This window comes from Gossypium raimondii, chromosome 4, assembly GCF_025698545.1.
Source record: "Gossypium raimondii isolate GPD5lz chromosome 4, ASM2569854v1, whole genome shotgun sequence".
Taxonomy (NCBI): domain Eukaryota; kingdom Viridiplantae; phylum Streptophyta; class Magnoliopsida; order Malvales; family Malvaceae; genus Gossypium; species Gossypium raimondii.
Genome location: NC_068568.1, coordinates 26,208,616 through 26,227,690, shown reverse-complemented (window position 1 = coordinate 26,227,690; position 19,075 = coordinate 26,208,616). Strand labels below are relative to the sequence as shown.

The 19,075-nt window shown below is 31.2% G+C and overlaps 1 non-coding gene across 1 annotated transcript; it reads left to right on the top strand.

Annotated features, from left to right (window-relative positions):
* The first annotated feature begins 581 nt into the window (after window positions 1-581).
* Window positions 582-688, top strand: LOC128040812 (small nucleolar RNA R71). Its single transcript, XR_008195618.1, has one exon. It is a non-coding gene; the product is annotated as a small nucleolar RNA R71 (small nucleolar RNA).
* Window positions 689-19,075: the final 18,387 nt, after the last annotated feature.

The following is a 19,075-nucleotide window of genomic DNA, read 5'->3' as shown; positions in this document are numbered from 1 at the left end:
AAGAACTCGAAGCTGAATTTTGTTGAGCATTTTGTCGTGGCATGGATTGATTGTATCCAGGTGGTGCACTCTCAACATTCTGTCAAATATCATTTCTAGAATTTCCCACCCCTTGATTACTCCAACTGGAATTAGGATGTTGCTTCCACCTCGGTTTATATATGTTGGAATATGGGTTGTTGTTATTGTGATTAAAATTTCCCATATACTAAATTGACGTTGGGTTCGATGGGCATTCATCAAAAACATGATCTTCTTCGCAATAAACACATGCTAACTCAACTGCTTTCTTTTCTTGCACTGCAGCTAGTCTTTTTAGTGTTTTAACCATATTCGTTAAAGATAATACCTGAGCTATTAGGGAAGTAATCGCATCAAGTTCCATTACTCCAGCAACTCTTCTGTCAATCCCTACTCTTGTATTGGGGTATTGATAATCGTTCTTTGCTATCCTCTCCAGAATTTCATATGCCTTATTCTATGACTTATCAAGAAAAGTCCCATTGGCAGATGCGTCAACCACCATCCTTGTATGTGCATTTAATCTATTGTTGGACATTTCCATTTGCGTTCAATGTTGAAAACCATGCATTGGACATTTTCTAATTAACTCATTGAATCGGTCCCATGCTTCATATAATGTTTTATACTCAGATTACTGAAAGGACGTAATATCGTTCCTCAATTTGTCATTCATGTTTGGAGGATTATATCTTAGTAGAAACCTCTGACAAAGTTCATTCCAAGATGCCACTGTAACTAATGGCAATGCATTTAACCAGGCTTCTGGCATGATCTCACAATGAATAAGGGAATAACTTCAGTCTCAAGGCATCTTCAGGAACACCCAACTGCCCGAATGAATCGCAGACTTCCAGAAAGAGTCTTAAGTGCAACCGTGGATCTTTAGTAGGAAATCCACTAAATTACCCTATAGTTTGTAACATTTGAAACATTGCCTTTAACTCGAAATGTTAAGCTTGAATACGCATCCTGACAATTCCTTGATTCAGATCATCCAAGATCGACATTATATGTTCTCTTATGGGTCTGTCTCTATCATCTATTATTCAAGGAATATCATCATCCCTTCCATTCTAATGTAATGACTCTTCTCTAACCTGACGATTTCTAATTCTTCCCATTTCTCACAATTCTTTTCTCCTTTTTCTCAAGGTTCTCTTAATTTCTGGATCAAAAGAATACTCTTCAAGTGTAGAAATATCTCTACTCATGTGTAACAGCCCGTTTTTAGTGACATCAAAATAGTGATTTTAGGATCACAAATTTGAAGTCAGAAAATTTATTTTTTTATTATTCTATTGCCTATAGTATGGTAGTAATGCCGTATAAAAATTTCCTTAAGAAATTTTACCATTTATATGTTCAATTTGATAAAAAGGACTAAATCGCATAGAGTGAAAAATTTGAGTTCCAATAGCTAAAGGTATTAAATAACTATAGAATTTTAAATTTTGAGTCCTTATATGGCAATTAGACCAAAAATGTGTTAGTGTATGAGCATGGTTTGGCATTATTGAAATTTTGATTAATTTTTAAGGTTAATTAAGTAATTAGTAGATAAAGTTAACATTAAATAAAACAAAATGACAAAGCTTTCATTTTTTATTTTCATCTTCAACCGGTTTTGCTAAGGAAGCCATAGCTAGGGTTCAGGCAAACTTCTTTTGTCTATATGTAAGTGATTTTTGATATGTTTTTAATGATTTTTATATTTTCGGTATCGTTGTAGATTAATCTAACTAGCCCGAGGATTAATTTGTGAAAATATTAAACTATTACAATTTTTCCATTGTTGAATATGCAAGATTTTTGATGAGTTATGGAAGAAAATGGATAATTGTTGTTAGATAAACAACTTTTGTTAAGTGATTTTGTATGAAAATGTCAAATAGGGATTAAGTTGAAAAATAGAAAATTTTGAATGGTGAATTGTGAAATAAATGAAATATAGGGCTTGATAGGGACCTAATTGATATTCGGCTATAATGGGTTGTGGTGAAATTTCATAAATTTCTATTTTTATGAGCTGGGACTAAATTGCAAAGAAATTAAAAGTATAGGGGCAAAATGGTAATTTTTCCAAAATATGATTTTGGGTTAAATTGAATAAAATACATATTAAATTGAGCTAAATTTATCTGTATAGATCAAGATAGACCTTGTATAGTTTTAGATTAGGGCAAAGAGAAAGTCTCAGATTAATCGTCTCCGTATCGACATATATTGGTCAAGGTAAGTTCGTGTAACTAAATTGTGTTTATATGTTTTACATTGAATTATGTATGAATTATGAATTGCCATATGTATATACGATTGCATATCCAATGACGTACGACAATTACCAAGCCCCGTTTGAACCTTAAGAATTCGTAGGATACAAATGACATGTCATTAGGGTTTACATGATTCGGGTGGTGGTCCTAAACGTACTACTGATGGTTGAGGTCTGGAATTTGTTGCAGATACTCCACAGCTCATGTGAGCAGCATCTTGTAGCTACGTTCTGACCCATAGCTTGTGTGAGCAAGCTCGTTTTCACAGTTCGTGTGAGCATTCTGATTCATAACTCATGTGAGCACACATGTATGGGATTTGATGGATTATAGTTATATGATTTAGCACACTATGTGTGGGCTATCTCGGGTATCCCATGATATTCTAAACGGTTGAACGGGCACTACTCTGATACAACATGGTGAGAGTTTGATATGAACTAATACAGGGACATATGTGAATTACATTGAATTAGTACGGTATGGCATACTGAGAATTGAAATGGATGATACATGTATATGAAATATAATTAAATGTTGTGTTCCTTCTTGATTACATAGCCTATGTTATATTATCAAATGGCTGACATGTTTGGTGTACATGTTTAGGCTTTGGCAAAGTGTAGTTGGATTATGCCATGTTACATTACCTATTCTGTATTGAAATGGTAAGTTATGTTTTCTGTTATACGAACTTACTAAGCTTATATGCTTACTCTGTGTTAATTTTCGTGTCTTATAGGGTATCAGAAGCTCTTTCGAGTTAGAAGCTTGTCGGAGCTATATCACACTATCCATCGGCTCTTTTGGTACTTTTGATTGTTTTGATTTTGGTTATAATGGCATGTATAGGTATTTTGGCCAATGTTGGCCTGTATGTTTAATTGTTGAAATGGCCATTTGGTTTGGCTTGTGTTATGGTGTTTTGGTGTTCAAATAAATTTAGTCTTAGCACGCAAATATGGATATTAATATAGTTGATGTTTGGTTTGTTTTGTTTGAATGTTGGAAGATGGAATGACAGCCTAAATATGCATATGGTATATGTGCCTTGCGATATGTTGAATATGTGGTGAATTGGTACCTTATTATGTATGATTTATATGGTTATTTGTTACCGGTTCTAGATTTGAAATTTTGGTACTAAATGGTTTGTTTTTTGATAAGTAAATTTTATGGTATGTATTGATGTAAATCTAGTTGAAATTTAGTTGATCATTTTGATCAAATTGAGTACATGGTTATACATATTTACATGTTGTCATTTGAGGTGCCTGTGGGCATATTGGTTGTATGTTATTATACCTTGTGTTCATAGCTTGATTTTGCATGATTTTGGTGTCTTGTTATGGCTTGTATATATGTGCAATTTTGGGTGTAGGTACATGCCAAGATGGGTGAGAAAAATGGCTTGTAAAATGGCATATTTTTGTCCACACCGGCAGAGACACGATGTGTCTTAGCCGTCTGTGACACACGGCTAGGCGGCACAGCCGTGTGTCCCCTGTAGCTTTCAAAGGGTTGCAAGTCAGGCTATTACACGACCTAGCACACGGCCTGGCACACGGGCGTGTGGAATTACTTCGAAGGGTACACGGCCTGGCGCATGAGCGTGTGGGATTACTTCGAAGGGTACGTGGCCTGGCACACGAGCGTGTAACTTGGTCGTGAGACCTATGTCAGTGAGTTACACGGGCACAGATACGGGCTAGTTTACGGTCGTTTGTCCCTACTTCGAATGCCCACACGGCTTGAGACACGGGCGTGTCTCTTGGTCGTGTAAGTCACACAGCCTGGCCATGCGGCCGTGTGACCCCTGCAGTTTTGAAAATTTTTCTTATTTTCTAAAAAATTCTTTGAGTTTCTGATTTAGTCCCGACTTATTTCTAACATGTTTTTAGGGCCTCGAGGGCTTATATAAGGGACAATATGTATGATGTGGTTTGGATTTAATATGTTTATTGATATGATATGTAATGTTCATAAATATGTGTTCGTTTGAATTGTAAACTCTAGTAATGCTCTGTAACCCTAGGCCGGCGACGAATACGGGTTAGGGGTGTTACATCATGCACCAAAAAAAATCTTGAAAAACAAAAATCAAAACAACTAATTAAGTTAAACAAACAAAATTAAAAAGGTAATAACAAACCAAATTTTCACCAAAATTGCTGATCCCCAGCAACAGTGCCAAAAACTTATCGCGTGTGAATGTGTAATGTGAATGTGCAAGTATACACATTGAATCAAGTAATAAAGTGATGAGTGAGTATTGTCTCCACAGGGATCAAAATTGATTAAAAAATTGGTTATGCTATTACTATGAATTTGACTAATCAAACTATTCAAAAGAAATAGAAGACAAATTGATAAAGAGAATTAATGAATGGATTAATAAAATCAATTATGAATGAAAAATGCTAGGGCAATTGAAATGTTGTGGAAATTCCCAAAGAATAAGTGCGGAAGATTTGTACTGTTGAATGATAAAAGATGGAATTATTTAGGTTTTATTTTTATATCATAATAATGTCATGGCAAAATCTTAACCATTCTACTGTTTAGGGATTCACTACTACAGTTTGCTTCTTTCGAGAGCTAGACTTTAAGCTATCATTCTGAGTTTTTTTATGTCTACAGAACTCAAGAATGATATCTAGACTGTTCTTCATTTCCCTATACAGACCGTAACTTCTACGTCTAGAGTGCTGCGAATATTCTTTCTAATATTCGTTTGTATCAACTGATAATAAACCACTTTATTTAATCTTTTCAGAATTAAATCAAATCTAACAACATACCATACAATCATCTATTTCTAGATCTTGCGTGCATGCATTTAAAATAATCACAAATCGAATGAAACAGTAATCTACTCAAAATCAGACCATGGGCATTAAAGATAATAAAAATCAACCCAAATAATTCCAACCCAATGAGATTTAGCACATGGATTGGACATTCAAATCCAAAATAAAGTCATTCAACATCATCATTTAAGTTTACGAATCACAAAGTTCAAATTAGAAAATAAAGGCAGAACTGCAGAAAACTCTCGCTACTCTAGCTTTCACATTAATACTAAAATTTGATGCAAACCCAGGGTAGATTTCTCTTCCCCTTCCTTGCGTCTATGATTTTTTGCTCTGTAAGTTGCTACCCTTTCCTCTCTTTTCTCTGAAATTTTCCACGAGAACTCAATGTAGACAAAAATTTGCTCTCTAATTCCTCTCTCCCTAAAATTCTCGTCCCCTCTTTTCTTTTCTTTTTTCTCCTTTATAGGGTAGGTCCCTTCCTCTCATCACACACCTTTTTCTTCCTTTTTTTCATGGTGGTTTATCTAGTACAAGTACAGCTGGCTGAGAGTGACATGGACTGAGTGTTGCAACATCTTCCTAGAATTTCCATGGCATTCTTATTGGCAATCTAACCAACATTTTGCCATGGCAATATTTCACTTCTTTCATTTCTTTCTCCTTTCTCTCTTCTCTTCTTCATCCTGCACCTACTACCAATAATAACCAACACATTTCTTCCCCAATAACAATTAATGACATTTATAGCACAATCCAAGCTTTGTTATTTAATGTTCTAAATCCTAAAAAATGCAAACATAATTACTTAATTCCAAACAATTAATTCAATCTAGAGGCTTGAAATATAACTATTTTCAAGAGTTATCACCCGTAAAGGGCTTTCATATACTGGTGTGCACCTTTCTCCTTACAATCTGCCCAAACCTCCACAAAGCCACATATCATTAATATTCATTTTCTGTATAGTCCACTCGAACCTCCGCAAATCCTCCGTGTTAAGTCAAACACATAAGTGTTCCCCTGCAAGGTTAGGGTTATTCGCAATCTCAGTTTGCATTTACATGTCATACCGAAGGCAAATCACATATCATATTCTTCTTCTTCACCTTCCATCTCAATCACAATTCGATAGACCTCCATAACTCTGCATATTATTCATAAACATGCATTTCATACACAAGTATTTGACCAGTACTACGGTTCATGCATGACACATATTACGCCAAACATTTCATATACACCATATGGATAATTTACAACTAGTCATGCATTTGCATATTATTACACAGCATGTATCATGATATATCACCATTCAAACATAGAATAGCTCATCATAATATTCAATCAAACATACTCAACACACGATACTGAAGGTAATCGAACAACCATTTAAGACTTGAGTTTTGAAACTCACTTGGAAGTTGTCACCAAACTCAACATCTTAGCTTTTTCTTTATTTCTCGAGCCTCCTTAGCCAACTAAACACAATAACCATCTCAGAAATCTCACAAATATAATTTATATTCATAAAAACATACTTCATTTGCATGCAAAGGCAATTTAATGATTAACCGCAAATTTACTCATTACAAAAAAAAATTAATGGATTAACCAAATCCTTAACTTTCTTCTCTTTTTTTTAAAACCATGAATACATAAATGTTAGGAAGCTTACCAGCTTAATAAATTATCGGTTACTTATGCACATATTTTAATTTGTTTCCTCCATGCAGACTTGATGGTTGTCGAGTCCACCAATATAAACCTACGCCTAATTTACAATTTAAGCTGTATATGGAGTAGGGTAGATCCCTCAAAGACTGGGCTCACGTAAACTTGTTGCTCTTTCTCGACCAAATTCGTGTTTGGGCAGTTGTCGTGCCCAAGAAATTTGGGGGAGGATAAAAATTGAAAACCTGAAATAAACAGAAAAAAATGCGTAAAACGTAAAAGCTGAAAACAAAATAATAAAAACAGTTAAATAAATCTGAAGAAAGATTACTTAAACTTAGCTCAGCTTCAGGCACGGGTTTTTCCTCATCTTTGAACCGATCCTCGAAATTAGATGAACTCCTCTTTTCCAATAAGCTAGTTATAGCTACGAAGGACGCCTTGGACACCAACTCTTCCTTGTGTAAATTAGTTATGGAATGTCCTATAACTAACCCTTACCAATCAAACAACCAACGAAACGTTTGTGATTTAGAACTCCGGCAGCTTTGCGTTCTAGAAGAGCCTAGCTCAAACCAATGTCCTCAACCACGTGGCACATTTAAATTCGGTTACTATTTCCCTTGATGGATCCAAACAGCAATCCCCACTTGGCACGCCAATGTGTTCACAGAAAACCGATTAGACAATCGATCCTTTCGGAATTCTAACTGTATGTCTAACCACACTAAATCAAACGACGTCTTTTTTTTAACTTAGTGTTGATTTGACATTGTGAGTTGACAAAATCATACTCTTAATTCAGAGAAATAATAAGTACTGGAATTTAGGAGTTAAATTGCTCGGGTTCATAACTCACGGGTCTTGACGAGGCTAACTCCGACCTAAAGCTGAAAATGGATTTAGTTTACTAAGGTTTGTGGCATGTTGGTATTGGGCATAGTTGGAGAAGGTTGAATAAATGAAAAAGAAATTAAAGTAAGTGGGTGAGGGTGACGCAAGGATTGGTGCCAAAGCTGGAAACTAATAGATGGAAAAAATATAAGGCATCAATGTCTGCAACTAAATTTGCAAAAAGAAAAGAAAAAGATTGAATTCAAGAGATATAAGTTTGATTAAAAACTTCATGATTAAATGAACAAAGTAACCCCCTATTTATACTAGTGGCTTTGCCAAATTAAGAGCCACTAGCCATAGAAAATCAAGGAAATAAAATATTTCATGATATAAAAATCCCTACATAATCTCCCACTAAGTCAACATAAAATTTCAGCTAATTACATCTTGGAAAAATTCTGCTTTGGCCCGCCTTCTTTGCTCCTTTCTTCAATCTAGCCCAATTGTTTCCTTTTTCTTCTATTTAGCCCCAAATTGCATCCCTGCACAAAATTCAATATAAACATGAAAAAATCAGTGGTGCACTCTCAGATTACGATGTAATTACAATCTATCATCCAAACATGTATAAGAAATTACAATTCTTTGTAATTACAAGAGAGTGTAACTACTACCCTAGTAATTACACTTTCATTCAATTACTCTATGTTGTCCAAACAAACCTTAAATGAATACAATTTTTTACCATGGTGTTGTCATCAATCCTAAGTTGGTGTCTAATTTGTGACATTAACTGAATCAACAACATTATTAATACTAGATTTTATCATGGGTGAACAAAAATATTTTATATTAAACAACTATATTTATTAAAATATGTTAACAAATTACTATTAGTGCAATAGTAAGGGTGTTTAATATGAATTTGTTGGTCTTGTGTTTGATTCCCAAATAATGTTTTTCAATTGTCTTATTTGAAGATTACATAAAAGTGTGAAAAGATGAAAATACATTATTATGATATTAATTAGCATTTAAAGTAAGGGTATTTTAATAATTTTACAGTTGAGTTGGTATCTAGTTGACTTGTGACACCAACTCAGTCAACCACTTTATATAGTATAGATATACAAATATATAACAAATATGCTTACTAAAGTTTCATATAAAAATGTCGATTGAGTGTTAGCTTGATTGGTATGGGCATTGTTGTCAATGCAAGAGGACATGGGTTCGAGTGCGCTGAAGTGCATTATTTTCCTATTTATGGGTTGGGGAGGGGCTATGAGTAATTCTAGACATTGTGTTAAAAAAGTAGATTGATCAGAACCTATAATAAGATATTTTCGTAATTTTTCTAATTGAATTAGTGTCAATCGGGCTATTTTTGTAATTTTTCTAATTGAATTAGTGTCATGAGTCGGTCGAGCATAAACTCGGTTTAAAAATTACAAAATGTCATTCAATTAGAAAAATGTCCTTCTCTAGTTAAAATAATTATATTGTTCTAGTATATTTAAATTTTTTATTTTAAAAACCAATAAAAATTTATATACTAAATTGATATTTGATTAACTCGTAACACTAACTCAATTATAAGACTTAAATAATAATATAGTTACTTAAATTAGTACGTAAAAAAAAAGGTAATAGCAGCTATATATGTAGGCAGAGGAGATGATTAGAATTATGTTATCCATACGTGTAAATCTGGTTAACCTTTTATTATTGCATGTAGAGGACCCTTTGTCTTTATTAACTTTCGCAGCTATAAAGGAATCAATTAACACCAACTAATAGCATGGATGGTCAACCCTGCAGCTTTGGTCCTAGAGAGATATTGTGCTTTGCAAAAGCCCATGCCTCAGTGCCCTCTCCCCTTCCTCCCTTTCTTTCTCTCTCTATTTACCATCACAAAGCCAAGTAAATGAACCGCAAAACCAGAAAAATAAAAATTAAATCACGAAAGGAGGGAAAGAATGTGATGTTTACATATTTATCATTACTTATTTTATTTTTACGAATTTAACATTATTTTTAAAGAGTTTGCATAAAAAAAATATTACTTTAAAGAGGGTCCTCTTTGAGATGATTATATAATATTTACTTTTCAAAAAAATTATTATTGGATTTTTTTCTATAAATTAAAAAGAAATTAAAATATTTAAATGAAAGTATTGGCTAATATTCAACCCGTGTTAAAATTTTTAATCTTTAATTGTTGAAGGGAATCAGCTCTTTTATTGGAAGAAGTCTTTGAAGTGTCATCCTCTAAGTAGTCGATCTGGACCTCAAATAGTTGGGTATTATTCTTAAGGTGTCTATGCTCGATTTTTAGCCTCGAGTTTATCTCCCAACTTCAAGAGTCCAAAGGATTTCATTGAATTTAACAAGAGTGCTTAGGTCCACCAAGAAAATATTTTATCATTTTGGCCTCGGTGGGGTTCAAACCCAGGACCTTAAAGGTCTTAAAGGGTAAAAATACTACCAGTTGGCTCTCACCAGGTACGCTAAGGTAAGCATATAAGGCATTGGTTGATGGTTCGATCCCCCGCAAGCGCACTTTTCATAATTAATTTCTAACAATACTGGCATCTCTCCCGTAAGATTGTAGGCCATATCTACATCAATCGATGTACTCCTTAAGGGACACAAAACCTCCGAGTGGAGCAATACCTTCCATTGAGGGTTCAAGACCCAATTCCCCTCAACAGCGATAAATATGATAGTTTATCTTATTTATACTGTTATTTAAATCATTAATGGAGTATTACGAGTCAACTCGACATCAATTCTGTAGAACAATTATTAAAAATTATATTTTAAAATAATTAATAAATATTATTATAGATGTTTTTGTCTTGCTATACTTTTATAAATGGGTAAACTAGAAAAATGGTCACCAAACTTTGGTGAAATTTATTTTTTTGTCACTTAACTATGAAAGTTATACTTTGGTCACTAAAGTTATCAACTTATAACATTTTGGTCACTCGTCCGTTAATGGTTGTTACAATCTTAACGGAAAAGGTGGCATATAATTCAATGATTAATATCTAATTTGATTCCTAAACTATAGCTAAAACATTCAAAATTTGGTACTTTACAACATTTTTAACAATACTTCTTGAAAAATTATTAAAATTTTCTAAAATATAAAAATTCTGAAAGCTCGGTATTTATTTTTGAAATTATAAAATTATTTTGTAAAATTATAATTATGTAAAAATTAAAGTATTGAGAAAAATTCTAAAAAAATATATAATAAACTAACAGCTTCGAAGTATGATTTATTTTCAAACCTGTATATATATTTTTTTAAATCTTCTGGTTTCTACTTCTCAATTGTTGAAAGAGAAGAAAGTTGTTGGCCATGGAGACATCAGTTCTAAGCTCATTCGACTGTTGTTAAGTTTTGTTTGCTTCAAAACATTCTTGCAAAATGGAAATTTTCTTAGACTTTTCCTAGAGTTTCCCAGTTCTTAGTGTGTTATCCACCACAGTCCATCTCTTTATTTGTTTATTTGTGAATTGTTGGGAATTTCGATCTCTTTAGTGTTTCTTTTTTCTTTTTTCTTTTTTTTTTCCTTTTTTGATAACAACTGGTTATAGTTTTACATAAATTATTGAGAAGTTCTTTTTTATTTCTGTAACAGGGCACAGGTGGTAGGATGACCACCAATCAGATCATTCAGGAAGAACAGCATGGCCTCTAATTTGGCAAACAACATTGATGAAGCTGCTGGTATATTATATAATTTTTAATTTTTTACATAATTATAATTTTTTAAAATTTTTTTTTATTATTTCAAAAAATAAATAATGAATTTTCAAAAAAATAAGTGTTTTATATATTTTGATTTTTAATAATTTTTTAGATTTATTGTTAAAAATGTTGTAAAGTATTAAATTGAATGTTTTAACTACAGTTCAAGGATCAAATTTGATATTAACCGTTGAATTAATGTGTCACCTCACTTTTTCGTTAAAGTTATAACAACTATTAATGATTTGAGTGATTAAAACCTTATAAATTAATAATTTTAGTAACCAAAATGTAACTTTTATAGTTCAAAGGGTAAAAATTTTGTCATAATTTAATGATCATTATTGTAGTTTACCCTTCATAGATATAAAGATACACTAGTAATAATATTTGAACCTAAAATATTAAATTTTTCAATTCTTAACTTTGTCATTTTAAGCAATATTTTATTATTAATTTATATAAAATATTTTTCAATGACATCATAAATATGCTATAAACTAATATATGTAAACGATAAAATGTAAAAAAATATAGTCGAATTATACTATTGTGGTGATTGGTAATCATAATTAATATGGTGGTCTATACGTTTGTATAGTTCTTTTGTATTAACTTTGAATTTTTAATTTTTGATTTTTAAATTTAATTTTTTCATAAAAACAATTACTCAAAGCTTGTAATTTATTTAAAAAATAATATTTATGATCTCAATTCTATAAACTACGTAATTGAATTTGAAAGTTTGTCTAAATCAATTTCATATTTATCTTAATTTCGTTTGAATAAATTAAAATATTAAAATATTAAATAAGTAAAGGTTAAATGTAATTGAAAATTAATGTCATCCATTCAAATTGCAAATAATCTCGTAATTTCTTAAATTTGAAATGAGTCAAATAAAAAATAGTCAACCGCTTATATTTAAATTGATCAAATTTAAAAGCATCTAAATTTAATATAATTAAATTCAATATGAACTTAAATATCAAATGAAATATGTTGATTAAAGAAAATTATAACAATTATGAATTCATCTACATGGAAATTTATGGCAATGCTCAAGTTCAAATCAAAAGTGATTGAAACACAAACATAAACATCTTGTAAAGTTAAAGCCCAAAATATTTTTACAATTTTAATTTAATTCTTGAGTCTTGACAAACATTGAAAAACTAATTTCATATATTTAAAAAAACTACATTTTCTTAATTTTGGAAATTTTTGAAATGATTTTTTTTTTTTTTTTGCTATTTTAAAATTTTATTGTGAAAAATAAATTTTAGAAAAATAGAAAAACATTCAAAGTGATTAAAAGTACCGTAGATATTTATATATATCCATATTATTCCATGTTTCTTTCTTCTATATTTTTAATGATTTTTTCTTTTATTTGTATTTTCACCATTTTTATTTTATGTTTTAAAAAGAAAAGTATGCTTTTAAATTCTGTAAACTTTTATAATTTTTATATTTCCTTAGCTTTAAATTTTTGTGAATTTTCTTTTTGCTATTTTTTTTTTGAAAATTTTGCATTTTTATGGCTTTTTAAATTTATTTCAAAAAAAAATTTGAGTGATGTGATGCACTCCGGCAATAACAACTAAGGTAATGTACTTGACATTAGGAAACTTCAAATACTAAACAGATAAAAGAATTCTTTAAATATCAAAATAATAATTTGGTGCAACTTTGGGAGATAAATAGCATAATATATTTTTGTTGTCATCCTCTTAGGAGTTAAGACATGCTCTTGATCCACCAAATCTATTAATTTCTTCCCATGATTTTCATATATTTTGTTAAATAAAATGTAACTTCCCTAACCCGACCTAGACATTAGACTCGAATTTAGGAGATTACATCAGCCACTGAAATGGCTTAGTACGATCAGAGTTTTTATCAAATTAAAACATTCATTTATTTTAAAAGAAAACCTAGTCTATTTTTAGAAAAAAAAATCCAATAATTAACAAAAACCAATTAATTTTAACATTTTTCTTGTAACAAAGTGACTATTTATGAACACTTAGTTAATTTATTTATTCTTCAAAAATTTATTTATAAGCTAGCAACGAAAAAGTGATAATAGTTTATATATTTAATAAAAATTGAAATGCTTGTATGATTAATTTATATTTATATTAATATCCTAAAATCAATTTAAAATACATGCATGCTAATTAAAACCAAAACCTAAGTCCTATGCCACATTTAAAAATAAAATAATACAATCTGTGAATAGTAGAAATATCAAATACCAATTTTAAAATAATTTTATGGTAAAACGGTCAATCCGAGCCAAGATCCTCTGAATGTCATGTTCGTGTCCTAACTTTGCAGGTTATCTGTGAAGATGGAAATAAAATAGGAGTGAACTATGAAGCACAGTGTGAGTTCAGTCACAAGAAAACCGTAACAAAAGAACAAACAAACAAACAAAGCACACGGGTTAGCAATTATAAGATTAAACACAACCATAAAGCACCTCAGATTAACGGTTTTCCACATAAAACACTTCACTTTACTATCTCGGTATTCACAATTTTATATGCACGTGCATATGAATGCAATATAGTTTTAGATTAATAGAAAAGTCCTACCCAACTCCGCTACACACCTCACTTATGAGTTCCCTATAACTCATCTACCATATCACTCCGGATTGTGAACGAGCCACCACTAATTTGTAATTAAACTGCCACTTTGTAAAGAAAAACATGGGTAAACCACTAGTATTTTAAATAACAGCATTTGTAGTTATTACCACTTGTTGTGAGTGCACAACATGGTTGCAGATTAAACAAACTGCACTGGGTTTATGGATGAGCCACATATTTGCAATTATTGTCACTTGTTGTGAGTACACAACATATTTGCGGATAAAACAAACTATCACTAGGTTTCATGGATGAGCCACCACTTTTTTTTTGTAGATTTAATAAACTGTCACTCTTCCTCTATACAATGTCTCCCCCCATGAAATGCACTATGTCATGCTTTGTATTATAACAAACCAACACTAGTAGTAGATATGAAACATGTAGTCAATTCATCACTAACACTTAACATGCTTATCATGTTCTTCATAGAGCAGTAACAATATTATCACTTTCAATTTAACAGTTTCACTTTATCTGAAAACACATAATGTTCACGTATCATGCGATGTAATAAGAGCACTTAAGGAATTAAACACAAATTTCAGGATTCACACAATATCAGGGACCTAATTAAGCAAGGAAAAACTCTAAAAATAATTCAAGGAATTTACAGGGATTAAATTGAACATATCATACTTTTACATAATATAAATAATTTAGTTAATCGTACTATGAATTCTAACATTATTCATTTTGTCGGGACTTAATTGAATAAAATAAAACACTAAAAATAATTCAAAAATCAATTAGGGACTAAACTGGTCAAAACATAAAATTTTAGGCCAAAATTGTAAAATTTGTAAAGCAGGAGAAAAAAACTGTAAAATCTGAAAAATAGGGGAAAAACTGTAAAATCATAAAAACATGGGAAAAATTGTAAAATTAGAAAAAATAGGGGCAAAACTATAAAATATGAGAAATAGGGAAAAACTATAAATCTGAGAAATATGGGAAAAACTATAAACTTTAAAAAAATAGGGGACACACGATCGTGTGACCGGACCATGTGGAAAGACCTAGATAGTGTAGAGGGGGACACGACCGTGTGGTTGGGCCGTGTAATAGACTAAAGTCGTGTGAAAATAAAAATACCTAGGATTATAGGGAAATATGGTCGTGTGAGGGGTCGTATGGCCCTATTCTAGGGTACGATTTTCCTCGATTCGCTTGTAAAAGAACACACATTTATTACTGGGAGACCGAGTGGTGTCCCTCTCGTTCAAATCTGATCCAAGGTACCTAAATCGGGTCCTTCAAATAGGATTTACACACGAGTCAATAACAGATTTCAAGATTAACCAAGATTTTTTAAGAATTTCAGCACAATTCGTAAAACATTCGTAATCGACTTAAGAGATTAGCAAGATTCGACGCTCTTTTAGAATTTACGAGTTCTTACAAATCAAAACGAGAGTACTTACCTAATATTTGATGAAAATACAATATGTGATTGTTAGAAATTATGAAACCAGTGAAGAAACGAATTAATGGAAATCGGTTTTGATTTAGGATAGCAAAATAATTCTTAGCAAAAAGATGTAAATTTTGATAAAAGGAAATAGAAAAAGAATAATATAAAGAGAAAAGAGGAAAATTCCCATTTAGGGTTGGAAAGAAATTCAAATTCATGTTTAATTAGGAGAGATTGGAGTAAATACTTAAAGTTTGGAAATCCTAGGGCGTCGTATGGTAATTTCCCATTTTCTGCCAAAATTAGAAGAATATGGAGGGAGGGTGGTATAACTTTAACTTGGGATTCAAGGGAGAAACAAATGATGCATAACCATTGGGTTCTTTCCCACACTTGGTTATTTTTTACTCTATTTAATATATATTTAAGTATGATTTTGATCATAGGTTGCTGAAAAATAAATAAAATAATTGGAAGAAGTGTAGCTTGAACCTAAGACCTCTAGGGAATACACTAAACACTTAACCATCAAGCCTAATCATTTACTTAGTCATTATTTCCATTTACCCTTTATATTTTAGGGTTTTAAGTTCTCCCCTCCTAAAAAAAATTCATCCCTGGAATTTCTCTTACTAGTATGTTGTTCGCCACCACGCTTTCACTGCACTACTCTGATTTCTATACAGTTCTATACTATATTTTTCCTTAAACTTCCTATGGCCTTACTACGATAATATCGTGTAACACCCATAACGAATCTCTGTTGCTGAATTAGGGTTATTGAGTATTATTATGCAAATTGGACACATAAACTTCATTTATACATACATTTCTTAAATTTCAAATCAAAATCCAAAACAACCATTATTATATCATACATACATTTACGAGCCTTATACCAAATATATGAGACAAAAAAGGCTTCAGAAGCAACCAGAGATCAATTTGAATCAAAACAGAAAACTTAGAAAATTTTGAAAACAGGGGTAACACGGCCGTGTGACAAGGCCCGAACCATATACAAATCGAAGTATGGATTACACGGCCGTGTCTCAGCCCGTGTTGCCCGTGTGTGACACTGGCTTGGAACACACAGCTATGTAAAGAGGCCATGTGCAAGACATGACTATGTGACAACCTGTGAGTAACACCCCTAACCCATATCCGTCGCCGGATTAGGGTCACAAGGTATTACCGAACTCAAGTACAAACTCGAATATTTATGCAAGTCATATTTATATATATATATATAAAGCATATAGCTAAATAAAAATTAAACATACGTTAATACTCATATTACAATTATAAATCAATACCTCGTAAAATTTATGCTAATCCATACCATGATTGTAATCATATTTTCCAACAAACAAACATGCCTTAAAAACCATACAATATATAAATGAGGTAATATAAACTCAATTATATAAATCATAAGTACATTTCTTTTTAATCATTCAAATAGTCAAATTTTAAATGATCTTAATAGATGACAATTTCCACATGCATACATAAAGGCATTCAAACATATATGTAACCTTAGCATCATTATCATATATCCGAACATATTTCTAATGTAACATATATAATGCACATTTTAGCCTATCACTATGAGCCATAATAAAAGCACAAAATACAATCGTAATCCATCCGTTTGCATACTAATTATCATGCCAAAAATTTGTACTCACACAACCAATTCAATTATCACCCATTACTGTTATTAAATTTAAACTTAAAAGTAACACAAACATTTTACCATTCAATATTAATCTAACCTTGTCATTTCAAATCATGATTATTACAAGCCATCACAAGCCGAATTTATAACCAAATACACATGATCTTAACGTTAGCATGTACATTTATTATACTTATAACTAGTCGTTTATAACTGTTAACTAACATTGTTATCTATCTAAATTGTCATAAATCCAATCACCAAATATAAACAAAAAATTTCATACCATTCCATTCCATATCATATGCCACAAACGTATTTTAAAATAAGTTAACATCATGGTCGAATGTACATTATGTTTATCATTATCTCATACCAAAATATATAAAAACATCACGGACATATATACTCAAGAATAAGCTTACTAACTTTAAACTAGTTCATCGATTCGATCACACTGTTATAAAGATCTTAGGATTACCAAAATAAACCATATATCTAAACTAAAATTTACAATCACGCATATGCGCATACCTATTATAATAATAACATTATTTTGATACTTTTAACTATCCATTTAATCTACCCAAAACATACTCAATTCATAATCATCATTTAGCATTTAGATTCGTACCAAATCAATCAACCAAATAACATATGTTCAACCGTTTCATTTTTCATATATTCGGTCCACAATTAATCTCAAAAAAATAAATCATGTCAATTTCATCATGAACTGTACCTAAAAACTCATTCATTCAAACCTATAAAATATATGCATGCTTATCCATTACATATCTATCATTACTTTATTACTAAGCTAAATTATACAACTATCCACCATTCAAAATTATTTCACATCTTATACATATATATAAACCATGTTTAATTAAACTCACATTCAGGTTTTGCCATACAATTTCCCGTTAAACCATTTGGAAATAATAATAAAAATATTCGAACGACTCCCAATAGCTCGTACAGTGCCAACGTCCTAGATGAGGTCTTACATGTATTCAAATAATGATGCCACTATCCCGGACAGTGTCTTACACATAAATCTCAATTCGAAGCCAACATCCCAGATGTGGTCTTACACAGTATCACATATCAAAATTCATGTAGTTCGTACTGTTATCAGATGTAGTAAATCAATTGAATTAAGCTCGTAACTAATCATCTTAATCTAAGTTCAATTCGGCATTGAAGATATACATACATACAATCCAATTCTGTTATGTATAAAATAAATACAATCAACTTAGCATCAAATATTCACCTCCAAACTTACCTCGGACAAAGACGAACGAAACAGGACGACTACTCGACCACTTTTGATTTCCCCCGTTCCAAATCCGATTTCTTCTTTTCTTGATCTAATTCAATACAAATTTGACTTATTTAATCATATATTCATTCAAATTTATTCAAAAACACATAAATGGGCAAATTGCATTTTAGCCCCTAACATTTCACATTTTTTCAATTTAGTCCCTATTTCAAAACAACTCAAAATATTAAAAATTTCAACATAATCTAGTTAGATCGAATCTACCTAAGGTCCCTAGCAACCCATTTCTATCATTTATTTCACATTTTGACCCCTTAATTTACAAAATTCACAATTTTATCCTTAATACACATTTTTACTAAAAATCACTTAATTAAACATAATAATCTATCAACCAAGATTTATTTTTCATAACCAAACCACAAAAATCTCAAGCTATCAATAATGGCAAATCACAAAATCCACAACTAATTCAAAAATTCAAGCATGGGCTAGCTAGTATTCGAAGCAACGATCTCAAAAACATAAAAATTATCAAAAATTAAGCTCAAAACACATACCTAATAAATCATGCAAGGGGCGAACTTAACGAAGCTTCAATGGCTGCTTCTTTTCTCTATATTCAATGGTGGAATATGGTGA